The following is a 16142-nucleotide window of genomic DNA, read 5'->3' as shown; positions in this document are numbered from 1 at the left end:
TTTTGATATGTAAATTGTCGAACAAGGAGCAGATTGAACCTCATCAAATGGCTAGTCAAAACAGCCACACCTTCCTCCTTTTGCTCGTTTCCTGTTTTATAAGCGTGAAAGCATTGGGAGAAGAATCAAGTAGCTCGGAAAGCGCTTTACCATCGTTTACTTACGAGATAAACAAGTAAGATTTGTAAAGTTATTTTCCGAAAGAGTCGGAATAAATACATTTTTTTCAGGTTAGATTGCTGTTTTTACCCTAAACGTCGTCCCATAAATTTTTGTTGCAGCCTACTAATCTATACAATTTCGAAGGAAATTATTCAGATGCTTCACCGTCCCCGAAGGGGGTTCTGTCCTGGTGTACCGGTTTACAAGGGAATTACCATTGTTCTTTCTTTGTTTAGGAGATATCGGTTAGCTATTGTGTTTTGTTTGGTCTTTTGTATTGGCTCTTGTGAACCGGTACACGATGACAGAACCCCGAAGGGTCTCCACTCATCAAAGCGTGTACTGTAGCCAATGTAGTGAATTTTCAGTCTCTTGTTGGGTTTGTCAACCTCCGTGACTTCAATATCATACAATTTTTTTTGTATCTTTTCTCTATGAAATGACCTTTTTAACAGGGGTGTATGCTGAGTATTCGTTGCAGAATCGCTTTGGTTCTCTTATCTCTCTCTTTGGCTTGTCCGCCATTTTTAAAATTTGCTCAGGAGGGCATCTGGGTTAGCGGCCGCGCCAGGCTGGAACCGACAAAAACAAATGTCCATCGAAGTGGGGAAACAGTTTGATATGTTCGACGGCAAAAACCCTTCCTGGTACATGGCTTTCATGCATATGCTATTCTAGAGAAAGAGCGATCCTTTTTATTTCAATTTATAAAATAAAATTTTGGGGCAATTCAAACGGCAAGTTTTGAGAACTGAAAACATCAACGGTACTTGCGTGAAATTTACAACTTTTGAACATGCAGTTGCAATGACGAATACAAGCAATACAAGAGTGAACTTGGACAGCAGTTTAAATACTTCGAGAATTCGATCCTTTTCCGCTAGTTCAAACACGAAACAAACGATTATGACTCCGTAGTGGCAATTATCTGAAACTGAGGAAAAGCATTTTTATTGCGCGAAATTGAGCTGTAAACCTCTTGACAACACTTCCCGTATCTAAATATGAAAAGTATTCATCAAAATGTTCACATTTCCTCTGAAAGAAATCGTACAAGCAATGACGGAAGAATAGGACAAACATCTACTCACCTCATATGCATATATTGTTGAAAAAAGTCCAAAATCCCTCAGCTAAAATAGATTGGGTGACATCCTCTTTGATTAAACCAAAGTTGGAGGGTGGGGGTGGAGGGGGGTAGGGCTTTAGCTTAGGCTTGGGTCCAAAGCAGACAAAAAACATTACCTAGTAAACCCCGTAATCGCTAAAAAAAAAAAAGAAGTTGTGTAGGGTTTAAAAGAAAAGAAAAACAAACAAATCAATCTTGGGACAGGAGCCGATTTCTTGTTGGGAATTAAAATAGTGACGCTGACTCATCTTAACGCAACCCTCGTGCGGACAAGAAAACATAGCACTAAGGTCTCGGTCCTTTTCCATCTCATGGAAAAAAGTGAAATAATGATTTGATGCTTTACCTTGATGAAACTCAAACTTGGATTGACAGGAGCTTGCACACTAACTTGGCTTTTACTATATCCTAAGCAATAATGAAAGAAATGAAAGACCAGCTGTGAATTCACTAGGGTTGAAATAATCCTAATTTCTAAGGAAAAATTGTGCTGACAAACAGTGTGACATGAAACTAAGTTCTCTAAAGTACCGAGTCAATTCGAAGAAGCATCCCCCTTGAATCTTCATGCAGTGCTGCAGCAAGCAATCGGTTCTTGTTCAAAAAGTCAGAAATTGATTGATAGGAAGGAATTGAGTAACGAAATTACGCTGATTTAAAATTCTGTTTAATCAGTGCCATAAGAAACTAATGGATCGTGAAATTAAATGTGGATAGCACTCAAAACAAGGTATCTGTGAAATCGGCGCAGCGAAGCAGTTTCAGCACTCAGTCTACTGAATAGAATTACACAATACTTCAGCGAGGGCTGTAACCAAAAGTGAACACGACATATTAGTCGATTAGCAAAAAATGCCAAATCAAAACAAAAAACAAAGAACAGTACAAGATACACTTGACCAAGTTCTTACAACTGCTCGGTAATTTGAATCATTTACTACACTTAGGATGCCCTCGCCTTTCGCAAAAGTCCTTTTTCAAATTGCAACATTTCGCTCATACTATTGGAAATGAATTAAGTGTTAAAAGAAATTGGCCCGTGGTAAGATATTTTGCATCCATACCATGATTTTTCACTCAATTAGACAGATACGTGGTACGTGGACAGAATTTAATCATCATTTCATGTCATGTCAAGAGCAAAAGTTTCATGACGCACGCGTCTGACAATCTTTGTGTCATCATCTATGGGTAAAATGCTGAAGTACTCAATGGTTTGATAAGATATGTTTGTACAAACATTGAAAATTGCTGACCTTATTTAAATTAAAGTTTGACAAATTCGGTTTCATATTTATACAAATCTCAATACAGGTTTGGCAACATTTTGACTACCTTGGCAACGCAGAATTTTTAATGAAGATGGATAGCATATCAATAAGTAATGCGAAGAAAACTATAGCGAGAGGCAAACGTTATATCGCGATGAAAAGCTCTCCAGTTCAAACCAAATCCACTAGATTCTGACAAATAGGTGTCGCATAAAACCGTCGCTGGAAATACAAGAGATATCGGCATTCATTTAATTCGCTTCTAAATCTGTTTAGACACTTGGAATTTACAAATCTTTTCTATACTGCTTTCGGAGGAGTCATTGTGGAGTTTATTAATAGAACGTTTCTGAATTGTCACCCAACTCTATACTGCCACCTTGAAATTGTGAGCGTTTTCTCTTATTTTATTGCATAAATCTTTAAAGAAAGTATTTCCTTGCTCTCGGTTTCAGTCCAGCTAAGCTCGTGGATGTTAAAATGGACGACAGAAAAATTTCAACCAGACTTTAAACTACCACTTCTCTTCGCATAAAGCAAAGAAATGAAATGAATTTGATGCTTTGCCATGATGAAACTTAAACTTGGATTGACGATAGCTTGCACAATAAATTGGCTTTTACTACCTGCTAAGCAATAATGAAAGAAATGAAAGGCCAGCTGTGAATTCACTAGAGGTTGAAATAATCCTAATTTCAAGGGGAAAATTGTGCCGACAAACAGTATGTAATGAAAATAAGTTCTCTAAAGTAATGAATTAATTCGAAGAAGCATCACCCTTGAATCTACCACGCGGTGCTCCAGCAAGTAATCGGTTCTTGTTCAAAAGGTATTCCCATTTTTATTACACCGTGGTTGCTTCTCTAATTGCCGCTATAATTTGGCTCCAGAAGTTGTCACATGACGACCATTCTTAGACCGCCTTCTTATGACTTTGTCATCGTTTCAGAAGAAAACAAAGAAACAGAAAATTTATGAGGTGGTAATACTTTAAAATATGCAAAGTATTCTGAGAAGCACCTTCTTGACAAGTCGAAGTAACCACGGAACTCTGATCCATCACATGGAAAACCGCTGTGCTGACTACATTTTCTGACGAAAACGATCAAAACGATAGAGCGAATTATAAAGAATGAACTGTAATGCCCAGCGAAGAATGAAAAATACTTCGAATAAAATACAGTTTTGTAGCATATTAATTTTTAACGCGTTTGAATGATTATGTTCGAGGCTTCCATCAAATATCACCTGGAAATAAAGGACATCCAGGGAATCCGTTTTGCAAGTGACTAGCACGGCAACGTGGCTCATAAACAAATTTGAAATCGTCTTCAAGAAGTGTCTTCCAATTAGTGCTCAAACTAAATCCTTATAAAATGACAACACAGGGCGTTAAAAAAACCCAGTGTTCAAATGCCCGTTTCTAGAAAAACTGCTTTAAAGGGCTCGAAAAGCAGATTTTCTTTCTATGTTGAGATTTTAACAAATCTGAAACTCAAAAAATAAAGATCTCGCACAAAAGAAAGTGGGATGGACTGGGGCGGAGATAAGACTCGCATTCATTCCGTAAAGTTGTTGCGGGAATGCGGGACTTTCGAGAAACGAACATATCGATTATGTAATGCAATGTCCCACGCTATTTCCTGGGCAAATAATTCTTTGCAGCCGTAAGGTGCAAGGCCGTGGCTGGCGGTGGAGCAAAGATATTCGAAAAAATTTTTGTCATATCTTTCAGTCTCTTCCTTTATTTTATATTATCTTTCGAACTCTTCGCTACCAAAAGGTTCGTCTTCACGAAATGACAAACAAAAGCAAAGGAAATACAAGAAAAATCGTCCTTTCGTAGTTCATTTTAGTTTTCCAGTCATTTGCAAGACCCACGCCTCCTTGATTGAAAATTCTGGACGAATCTGGGGACTGGGGAGAGTGCCAAACTTCAAGAGCTCCGGCGAAGAAATTATAGCTCTCGCTTCATTGTTTCTCCTGCCCCCTAGTCAAAAATTTCAAGTTACGGCCATGAGGTGTATACTCAATAGCAGAACGTTTGAATAAGCAGGAACAAGTAGTCGCATAAAATTATTTATTTCGAGCTCAAAACATAACAAATCTAAGATGGCCGCCACAGAAAAAAAAAGTATCGACACCCGCGTTCTCCAGCGGCAGACTACAAAAGGGTGGGAAAACGAGTGATACTTCAACAAATCCTTCTTTTTATGAGGTGTATGACTCCACGTAACTGAGGACTGTGTATGAGGTGTATAAGTTCACGCAGGATTCCACTTAAGAATAGAAATCTGGTGAACTCTGTCTGAACTGATAAACTTGTTTTTTTTTTTTCAGTGAGTTACTCCATGTCTAAAGGAAACTTTTCTACGGTCACTGATTCAATCCATTGGTCAGTCAATGGGTCGGTCAATGAATATTACACTGCTGACATTTTGAATGTTACAGGTACAATGTCCCACGTCATGAGCAACTCTGTCCCACTTTCCTCTTCGTCTATGCTGCCACCACACTGTTACCATGTATGCAAATGCAACTATTCCGCTGGTGAGTAGTGGAGAAATACAACTGAAAGACAACGATAGAATCCAAATTCAGTTTTTCTCCTAATAATTCGACCAAAATGATTTGTTTTAAGTGAGTTATTTATGGAAAAGAAATGCCAACTGTTGCTACAAAGTGGACCTGTTGCCTTAGGGAGAGAGTTTAAGAAAGTAACATTTTACTGTATTTGGTGTTAAAAAACTCTAATGGACTGAAACATTTACACATAACGAGGTTCTTAAAATTCATAGAAAACCGTAAACAGTTGAGATAAAGAAATTGGAGGATTAACCTATACGTAAAACAATATTGCGAATGCAGCAGAGAAGAGGAGCGCGAAAATACTCTTAATAAATGGAAAATTGTATATTAAGTTGTGTTGGAGACTCTATTAAGCAATGCCGTTCTCCTCACAATAGAAGCGTGTAATATCCACCATGCGAAAGTATTAACAATTAATTTCTTTTATTAAAGGATATGCCACTTCTTCCAAGATGTACAACATGTCGTCAATGCCCTCCCCAGTTCATTACAACATGTCTTCAGGGTCCATGAGTGTATCACTTCACGTCAACCCCTCCCCATCTGGTTCAGGTATGGCGTACACGCAGAGCGCAAACATCACGTCAGTGAGCTACTCTTCGACTCCATGGCTCGCACCGAGTTCTTCAGTGTCTGAGCCTTTTTATTGTTCAAATGTGCCTTGTTGGGTGGAGATTGAGTGCATGAACCGTGAGTAAAACTTATCATAATTATAGTTTGGAATTCCTGCCTCTAAACTCTTCAGGAATGAAAATGAGCTTTACATTCTGTAGATTATCTACCGTTTATTTCATTTGAGTAGATCTTAACGATGCCTTTTTGGTCAATTTTCAGATAACCATAGCATCTCTAATCTGAAATATACCTGGGAAATTTCTGACAATTCTTTATCCTTTTTAGACATCAAACTTTCCATTGAAGGCAACGGTTTATGCACTAGTGTGTATTACAAACCTACCGACTAGCATAATTACTTGTTGTATTCGTCTTTGCATCCATCTCAGTTTGTAAGACTTTGTCGTTTATGTAGTGATGACTCTGATTTCCACCACAAACCAGAGTCAATGTGCCATTTTTTCGATAAACGTGGTTACCCCGATTCTGTCGTTCAAGCGGGCTACTACCGCGCCCAACTTATTGATCGACATTCAGCACTACAAACGTCATAAAAGGAAGACTCCAACCGCATTCCATTCACTCTCACGTTTCACCCTCACAACCACTCAGTTAAATCCATCATTCTTAAAAACTTTCAATTACTTCAAAACGATACAGAGACAAGCACTATCTTTTCGCAGCCTCCACTCATTTCATTGAAACGCGACTAAAACATAGGCAATGTTATAGTCAGAAGTTCTTTTCAGACTAATTACCAAAAAGACACTTTTAGATGCGCTCGTGCACGATGCAAAACGCGTCCTTTCATTCACAACACTGAAAAAATATCGGGACCCAAACGATCCATTAAAATCACCGATCACTACACGTGGACCTCCACCAATGTAATCTATTGCATAATTTGCACTTATTGCAAAAAAATTTACATCGGCGAAACAGGCAGAAGACTTGGTGATCGATTCCGAGAAAACTTTCGCGATGTAGAGAGGAATGACAAGGACACATCGAAACCAGTCGCTAGACACTTCAATTCACCTAATCATTCTAAGCAACATATGGCAATCTGCGGTCTTTCCTTACACTTAGATAGCACGGAAAGCCGTAAAACTCTTGAAAAAAAGATCATCTTTCAAACCAGCAGTCTAAATCCCACAGGTATTAACGAACGCTTTTCATTCCACTAATTTATTCGTGTTTTTCTCGTTGCCATGTTCTCACCAAAAACGTAGCTCCATTTTCTGCCTTTAAAAGCGCACACAACCCACAATTCCTCTCTTCGCTCCGACGAAGGGCCAGCGTTCGAAACCTCAGCTTTTATAATCGTAACGGTGGCCAATTTACCATTCGTGGCATAGTTTTCTATGCGCTAAACTCGCAATTTGGATCATATCTACTGTGAGGATCGTGTATCATATGCATTCCAACTTTGTTCATATATTCAAAGCATCTCTTTAGAAGACGTCGTATGTATCAACATCATCCATTCCACCCACAAATTGTCCAGGAGAACTTAATTGCGATGGTAGGTGCTACATTAAGGGTAGGAAAAGTAGAAACTATTGCGTTTTAGACGGTTGACAATTAATATTTTGGTGATTTGATGCTTAACGGTTTTACCCGGCATTGAGACCCTCATTCATGCCTATCTTGCAAAGATTTTTTCCGTTATTTGTATATAACAATCTTCACGGTGGTTTTCTTTGTTTCATTCATTCGCTTGGCAGCTTCGTGGCATAGTTTTCTATGCGCTAAACTCGCAATTTGGATCATTTAAAACAGAACTGAACGGCAAGTTCGTAATTAGTAACGAACTGGTTAGCGTTCAGCCGTGGCTGGCAGTGGGGCAAAAATATTCGAAGAAATTTTTGTCATATCTTTCAGTCTCTTCCTTTATTTTATATTATCTTTCGAACTTTTCGCTACCAAAAGGTTCGTCGTCACGAAATGACAAACAAAAGCAAAGCAAATACAAGGAAAATCGTCCTTTCGTAGTTGATTTTAGTTCTCCAGTCATTTCCAAGTCCCACGCCTCCTTGATTGAAAATTCTGAACGACTCTGGGGACTGGGGAGAGTGCCAAACTCCATGAGCTCAGGCGAAGAGACTTTAGCTCTCGCATCATTGTTTCTCCTGTGCCCTAGTCAAAATTTTCAAGTCACGGCCATGAGGTGTATACTCAATAGCAGAACGTTTGAAAAAGCAGGAATAAGTCGTCAAATAAAATTATTTATTTCGACCTCTAAACATAACAAATCTAAGATGGGCGCTACAGGAAAAAAAAAAAAAAAAGGTATCGAAGCCCGCGGTCTCCAGCGCAAGACCACAAAAGGGTGGGAAAACGAGTAACAATTCAACAAATCCTTCTTTTTATGAGGTGTATTACTCCACGTAAGGACTGTGTAGGAGGTCTATGAGTTCACGCAGGTTTCCACTGAAGAATAGAAATCTGGAGTACTCTGTCTGAACTGATAAACCTGTCCTTTTTTTCAGCGAGTTACTCCATGTCTAAAGGAAACTTTTCTACGGTCACTGATTCAATCCATTGGTCAGTCAATGGGTCGGTCAATGAATATTACACTGCTGACATTATGAATGTTACAAGTACAATGTCCCACGTCATGAGGAACTCTGTCCCAGTTTCCTCTTCGTCTATGCTGCCACCACACTGTTACCATGTATGCAAATGCAACTATTCCGCTGGTGAGTAGTGGAGAAATACAACTGAAAGACAACGATAGAATCCAAATTTAGTTTTTCTTCTAATAATTCGACCAAAATGATTTGTTTTAAGTGAGTTATTTATGGAAAAGAAATGCCAACTGTTGTTACAAAGTGGACCTGTTGCCTTAGGGAGAGAGTTTAAGAAAGTAACATTTTACTGTATTTGGTGTTAAAAAACTCTAATGGACTGAAACATTTACAGATAACAAGGTTCTTAAAATTCATAGAAAACCGTAAACAGTTGAGATAAAGAAATTGGAGGATTAACCGATACGTAAAACAATATTGCGAATGCAGCAGAGAAGAGGAGCGCGAAAAAACTCTTAAAAAATGGAAAACTGTGTATTAAGTTGTGTTGGAGACTGTATTACGCAATGCCGTTCTCCGCACAATAGAAGCGTGTAATATCCGCCATGCGAAAGTATTAACAATTAATTTCTTTTATTAAAGGATATGCCACTTCTTCCGAGACGTACAACATGTCGTCAATGCCCTCCCCAGTTCATAACAACATGTCTTCAGGGTCTATGAGTGTATCACTTCACGTGAACCCCTCCCCATCTGGTTCAGGTATGGCGTACACGCAGAGCGCAAACATCACGTCAGTGAGCTACTCTTCGACTCCATGGCTCGCACCGAGTTCTTCAGTGTCTGAGCCTTTTTATTGTCCTTAATATTGTTTTTATTATCCTTCTTTTTATGAGGTGTATGACTCCACGTAAGGACTCTGTATAAGGTGTATGAGTTCAGGCAGGATTCCACTGAAGAATAGAAATCCTCACAATAGAAGTGTGTAATATCCACCATGTGAAAGCATTAACAATTAATTTCTTTTATTAAAGAATATGCCACTTCTTCCATGAAGTACAACATGACGTTAAAATCCTCTTCCGCGATGTACAACATGGCGTCAATGCCCTCCCCCGTTCATCACAGCATGTCTTCAGGGTCCATGAGTGTATCATCTCACGTCAGCACCTCCCCATCAGGTTCCAGTATGACGTACACGCAGAGCGCAAACTTCACGCCCATGAGCTACTCTTCGACTCCATGGCTCGCACCGAGTTCTTCAATGTCTGAGCCTTTTTATTGTCCAAAGGTGTCTTGTTGGGTGGAGACTGAGTGCATGAACCGTGAGTAAAACTTATTATAATTCTAGTTTGGAATTCCTGCCTCTGAACTCTTCAAGAATGAAAATGAGCTTTACATTTTTAGAGGTGTATACTCAATAGCAGAACGTTTGAATAAGCAGGAATAAGTCGTCAAATAAAATTATTTATTTCGACCTCTAAACATAACAAATCTAAGATGGCTGCTACAGGAAAAAATAAAAAAAGGTATCGAAGCCCGCGGTCTCCAGCGGAAGACCACGAAAGGGTGGAAAAACGAGTAACAATTCAACAAATCCTTCTTTTTATGAGGTGTATGACTCCACGTAAGGACTCTGTATGAGATGTATGAGTTCACGCAGGTTTCCACTGAAGAATAGAAATCTGGAGAACTCTATCTAAACTGATAAACCTGTCCTTTTTTTCAGCGAGTTACTCCATGTCTAAAGGAAACTTTTCTACGGTCACTGATTCAATCCATTGGTCAGTCAATGGGTCGGTCAATGAATATTACACTGCTGACATTATGAATGTTACAAGTACAATGTCCCACGTCATGAGCAACTCTGTCTCAGTTTCCTCTTCGTCTTTGCTGCCACCACACTGTTACCATGTATGCAAATGCAACTATTCCGCTGGTGAGTAGTGGAGAAATACAACTGAAAGACAACGATAGAATCCAAATTCAGTTTTTCTCCTAATAATTCGACCAAAATGATTTGTTTTAAGTGAGTTATTTATGGAAAAGAAATGCCAACTGTTGTTACAAAGTGGACCTGTTGCCTTAGGGAGAGAGTTTAAGAAAGTAACATTTTACTGTATTTGGTGTTAAAAAACTCTAATGGACTGAAACATTTACAGATAACAAGGTTCTTAAAATTCATAGAAAACCGTAAACAGTTGAGATAAAGAAATTGGAGGATTAACCGATACGTAAAACAATATTGCGAATGCAGCAGAGAAGAGGAGCGCGAAAAAACTCTTAAAAAATGGAAAACTGTGTATTAAGTTGTGTTGGAGACTGTATTAAGCAATGCCGTTCTCCTCACAATAGAAGCGTGTAATATCCACCATGCGAAAGTATTAACAATTAATTTCTTTTATTAAAGGATATGCCACTTCTTCCGAGATGTACTACATGTCGTCAATGCCCTCCCCAGTTCATTCCAACGTGTCGTCAGGGTCCATGAGTGTATCACTTCAAATGAACCCCTCCCCATCTGGTTCAGGTATGGCGTACACGCAGAGCGCAAACATCACGTCAGTGAGCTACTCTTCGACTCCATGGCTCGCACCGAGTTCTTCAGTGTCTGAGCCTTTTTATTGTCCTTAATATTGTTTTTATTATCCTTCTTTTTATGAGGTGTATGACTCCACGTAAGGACTCTGTATAAGGTGTATGAGTTCGAGCAGGATTCCACTGAAGAATAGAAATCCTCACAATAGAAGTGTGTAATATCCACCATGTGAAAGCATTAACAATTAATTTCTTTTATTAAAGAATATGCCACTTCTTCCATGAAGTACAACATGACGTTAAAATCCTCTTCCGCGATGAACAACATGACGTCAATGCCCCCCCCCCCCGTTCATCACAGCATGTCTTCAGGGTCCATGAGTGTATCATCTCACGTCAGCACCTCCCCATCAGGTTCCAGTATGACGTACACGCAGAGCGCAAACTTCACGCCCATGAGTTACTCTTCGACTCAATGGCTCGCACCGAGTTCTTCAATGTCTGAGCCTTTTTATTGTCCAAAGGTGTCTTGTTGGGTGGAGACTGAGTGCATGAACCGTGAGTAAAACTTATTATAATTCTAGTTTGGAATTCCTGCCTCTGAACTCTTCAGGAATGAAGATGAACTTTACATTTTTAGAGGTGTATACTCAATAGCAGAACGTTTGAATAAGCAGGAATAAGTCGTCAAATAAAATTATTTATTTCGACCTCTAAACATAACAAATCTAAGATGGCCGCTACAGAAAAAAATAAAAAAAGGTATCGAAGCCCGCGGTCTCCAGCGGAAGACCACAAAAGGGTGGGAAAACGAGTAACAATTCAACAAATCCTTCTTTTTATGAGGTGTATGACTCCACGTAAGGACTCTGTATGAGGTGTATGAGTTCACGCAGGATTCCACTGAAGAATAGAAATCTGGAGAACTCTATCTAAACTGATAAACTTGTCCTTTTTTCAGCGAGTTACTCCATGTCTAAAGGAAACTTTTCTACGGTCACTGATTCAATCCATTGGTCAGTCAATGGGTCGGTCAATGAATATTACACTGCTGACATTATGAATGTTACAAGTACAATGTCCCACGTCATGAGCAACTCTGTCCCAGTCTCCTCTTCGCCTATGCTGCCACCACACTGTTACCATGTATGCAAATGCAACTATTCCGCTGGTGAGTAATGGAGAAATACAACTGAAAGACAACGATAGAATCCAAATTCAGTTTTTCTCCTAATAATTCGACCAAAATGATTTGTTTTAAGTGAGTTATTTATGGAAAAGAAATGCCAACTGTTGTTACAAAGAGGACCTGTTGCCTTGGGGAGAGAGTTTAAGAAAGTAACATTTTACTGTATTTGGTGTTAAAAAACTCTAATGGACTGAAACATTTACACATAACGAGGTTCTTAAAATTCATAGAAAACCGTAAACAGTTGAGATAAAGAAATAAGAGGATTAACCGATACGTAAAACAATATTGCGAATGCAGCATAGAACAGGAGCGCGAAAATATTGTTAATAAATTAAAAATTGTGTATTAAGTTATGATTGGAGACTGTATTAAGCAATGCCGTTCTCCTCACAATAGAAGCGTGTAATATCCACCATGTGAAGGTATTAACAATTAATTTCTTTTATTAAAGAATATGCCACTTCTTCCATGAAGTACAACATGACGTTAAACTCCTCTTACGCGATGTACAACATGGCGTCAATGCCTTCCCCCGTTCATCACAGCATGTCTTCAGGGTCCATGAGTGTATCATCTCACGTCAGCACCTCCCCATCAGGTTCCAGTATGACGTACACGCAGAGCGCAAACTTCACGCCAATGAGCTACTCTTCGACTCCATGGCCCGCACCGAGTTCTGCAGTGTCTGAGCCTTTTTATTGTCCCAATGTGTCTTGTTGGGTGGAGATTGAGTGCATGAACCGTGAGTAAAACTTATTATTAATTCTAGTTTGGAATTCCTGCTTCTAAACTCTTCATTAATGAAGATGAGCTTTACATTCTGTAGATTATACAGCTTTTATGTCATTTGAGTAGATCTTAACGATGCTTTTTTTGGTCAATTTTCAGATACCCATAGCATCTCTAAAACGTCTTATGTCTCAACATCATCCATTCCACCAACAGATTGTCCAGGGAAACTTGACTGCAAAGGTAGGTGTTACATTAAGTGTAGCAAAAGGTGCCACCAATATACAATATATTACGCCAACCTGGAAGCTGCCTATGTAATTTATACCTTTATACCAAACCACCCATCTTGAGATTATACTTCTTCAAGACGATAAGCTACATTTGAACTAGTTTTGATGAGTGGTCTTCCATGCTTATCTTGCATCTTTTCTCCTATAGTTGATGTATGTAACAATCCTCACGGTGCTTTTTTTTTTTTGTTTTATTCACTGGTAGCGCGGTCCAAGAGTACAGTGATACATGATGCAATAAGCATATCAAACAGTGCCACAACTATCTATTTTGTTATACCAACATTTAGGCCGCCTATGTAATTTATAACTTTATCCCATATTACACGTCTTGTAATCATACATATTCATGACGATAGGCTATGTCTAGCCTACATTTGATGGGTGGTCATCCATGAGGGTCTCAATAGGAGGGGAGGAGGTCAAGTCGAGGTTGACAGTTGAAAATAAGCCCTTTTGACGGTTGACGGTTAAATTTTAGGTCATTTGACGGTTATGACGGTTAATTTTTGGAAATGTCGCCTATAAAACAAACTAGACGCGCGAATTTGGCTGTAATTTTTCATGATGACGCATTTGTAAAGAACTGTTCATTTATGACACCTTTTATTAATAAAGTAAGTAAGTAAGACCTTTATTTAAGTGTCAATGTGTTTAGCCTGAGAAGACTAATTGGGGACACTATAATTAAAATACACTTACAAAAATTATATATTTACACGAAAATGAATAAAATTTAAAGCTTAGAAAGCTAAGATAATCCTATTGACTACAAAGATTACAGCAATGCTGCGATTAATTACAACCTCGTCTAGGTTCAGTTTTCTTCTTTTGTTTATGAAAACACGTAAACTTGGCGAATCCCTTTGATTTTAAGTGAGTTTTGACCTCAAAAACGGCCCGAGATATCTGACAGAGGGCTTGCCATAGCAAATAGTTTCAAAAAGTGGTAATACAAAGTCACTATTCCGTAGCGAATGTGTAGAGCCTTTGCGAACAAATAATTCAGAAACGCAGTTGGGTACAAGACCATGTTTGACCTCGTACATAAGTACTGTGATATCCTGAAGCCGTCCATTATATAAAGAGGGTATATCAGCACCCCTTAGGAGTTCTTCATACGTAGCAGAGTGGGATTTATAAATAACCCTTAGGGCTCGTTCTTGTAATCGTTCTAACTTTCTTTTGTCCGAAGATTTGCAAAAATTTCAGGTTAGATGGCAGTAAGTTAAAAATGGCAATATAAAAGATTTATACAATAGTAGCTTGGCCTTGCAGGGTATTAAGTTCCGAAGACGTGAGAGTACTCCAACTTTCTGGCTTACCTTGGTACATAATTTGCTAACATGTTCAGTAAAGTTGAGATCTTCATCTATATGAACTCCTAGTAGTTTGATTGGTTTTGTGTTTGCATTAGCTAGATCGTTTTACTCAGCATTTTGTCGCTCTTATCTTTATCGAGTTTTCGTGGATTGATGTTTAGAGACTGAAACTTGTCTGGATTGGCCAGTAGAAAAGTTTTCGAATGCCATGACAGTGCTTTCTGGCCCTGTGTTTTCATTCTGCATCGTACTATTTCATGTTCCCTTCCTTTGACGTACATTTGATGGTCATCAGCATACATTGTTAAATTTACGTCTTTGACATGAGCTGACATATCGTTCTGGTAGATGTTCCATAGTAAGGGACCGAAAGACGATCCTTGAGGGCATCCCCGTTCCATCTTTATGCAGTCGCTAGTAGCATCACACATTTTTACTCGGTTTAGTCTGTCCGCAAAAAATGATCGTATAAGGTTAAGTGATCGTCCTCCATATCCATAAGCCTCTAGTTTCTTCACCGTCAGAGAGTGGTTGAGAGAATCAAAGGCCTTACTCATATCTGTAGATAGTACTGATACCAGTTGCTAACTATCAAGAGCCTGTTTCCGGTCCTCAATCAGCATAAGCAAGGTTGTCTAGCAACTGTTTTTTCTGTAAGCTGTCATTCTGTAGTACAAAGTTTCTTCATAATGGCTTGTCACCTGATTGCTCAACAGGAGTTCAAATATCTTGTCGACAGCTATAAGGGAGGTGATAGGGCGATAATTTCTAGCATCCTGTCGATCTCCCTTCGTTTTAAGACACCGGAAGTGTTCCCACACCGGTAGTCAGTTCTGTCGCTAACCAGTTTTACTCGCGACTAGAAGTTTTTAAAAGGACTTGCATAAATGTATTTTTATGATATATCAAGGCTTTTAGTTATAAATAACAGAACTTGATCCCAATTAAGGCAATCGTTTAGTTCTTAATTAAGGATATCTGAGACATTTGACGATTGACGATAAAATTGGTGCATTTTTGACGGTTGGCAATAAATATTTTGGCCATTTGACGATTGACGGTTAACCCCATTGAAATCCTCATCCATACCTATCTTACAAAGTTTTTTTTCCTTTATTTGTATATAAAAATCTTCACGGTGGTTTTCTTTGTTTCATTCATTCGCTTAGCGGCTTCGTGGCAGAGTTTTCTATGCGCTAATCTCGCAGTTTGGATTATTTAAATCCGAACTGAACGCCAAGTTCGTGATGAATAACGAACTGTTTCGCATTCAGCCAGTGGAAGATTTTTCTGCATAAGTATATTTCGTTGTAAACAATGCCGGATGAAAATGATGTGTTTCTTCTTTCTTTTAGGTGTTTGTGATGGTAGCGCGGTCTCAGACTGCAATGGTACGTGATGCAGTAAGCATATTACACAGTGCCACAACTATTCATTTTGTTATACCAGCCTATAGGCTGCCTATGTAATTCAAAACTTTATTCCATATTACACGTCTTATGATTATACGTCTTCATGACGATAGGTTATGTATAGCCTACGTTTGATTGGTGGTCTCCCACGCCTATCTTGCAAAGTTTTTTCCCTATATTTGTTTATAACAATCTTCACGGTGGTTTTCTTTGTTTCATTCATTCGCTTGCCGGGTTCGTGGCAGAGTTGTCTAAGCGCTAAGCTAGCAATTTGGATTATCTCAGTAAACCCGAACTGAACGCCAATTTCGTAATTCGCATCCAGCCAGTCGAAGTTTTTTCTGCATCAGTATTCTTTC

General features: G+C 38.9%; 1 non-coding gene across 1 annotated transcript in view; it reads left to right on the top strand.

The window, feature by feature from the left end:
* The window catches only part of LOC111319339 (uncharacterized), a 36859-nt gene that overhangs the window by 5324 nt on the left and 15393 nt on the right, over nt 1–16142 (top strand). Inside the window, exons 4-15 of the transcript XR_015998551.1 lie at nt 5014–5112; nt 5584–5841; nt 8259–8468; nt 8940–9059; nt 9332–9622; nt 10027–10236; nt 10708–10827; nt 11100–11393; nt 11797–12006; nt 12479–12769; nt 12916–12999; nt 15727–15762. This is a non-coding gene — a transcript (uncharacterized LOC111319339). The remainder of the gene's footprint in view (nt 1–5013; nt 5113–5583; nt 5842–8258; nt 8469–8939; nt 9060–9331; nt 9623–10026; nt 10237–10707; nt 10828–11099; nt 11394–11796; nt 12007–12478; nt 12770–12915; nt 13000–15726; nt 15763–16142) is intronic.

The sequence above is a fragment of the Stylophora pistillata genome, chromosome 3 (genome assembly GCF_964205215.1).
Source record: "Stylophora pistillata chromosome 3, jaStyPist1.2, whole genome shotgun sequence".
In the NCBI taxonomy this organism is placed as follows: Eukaryota; Metazoa; Cnidaria; class Anthozoa; order Scleractinia; family Pocilloporidae; genus Stylophora; species Stylophora pistillata.
Note: the sequence above shows the minus strand (reverse complement) of the source record. Positions and strands in the feature narration are given on the sequence as shown.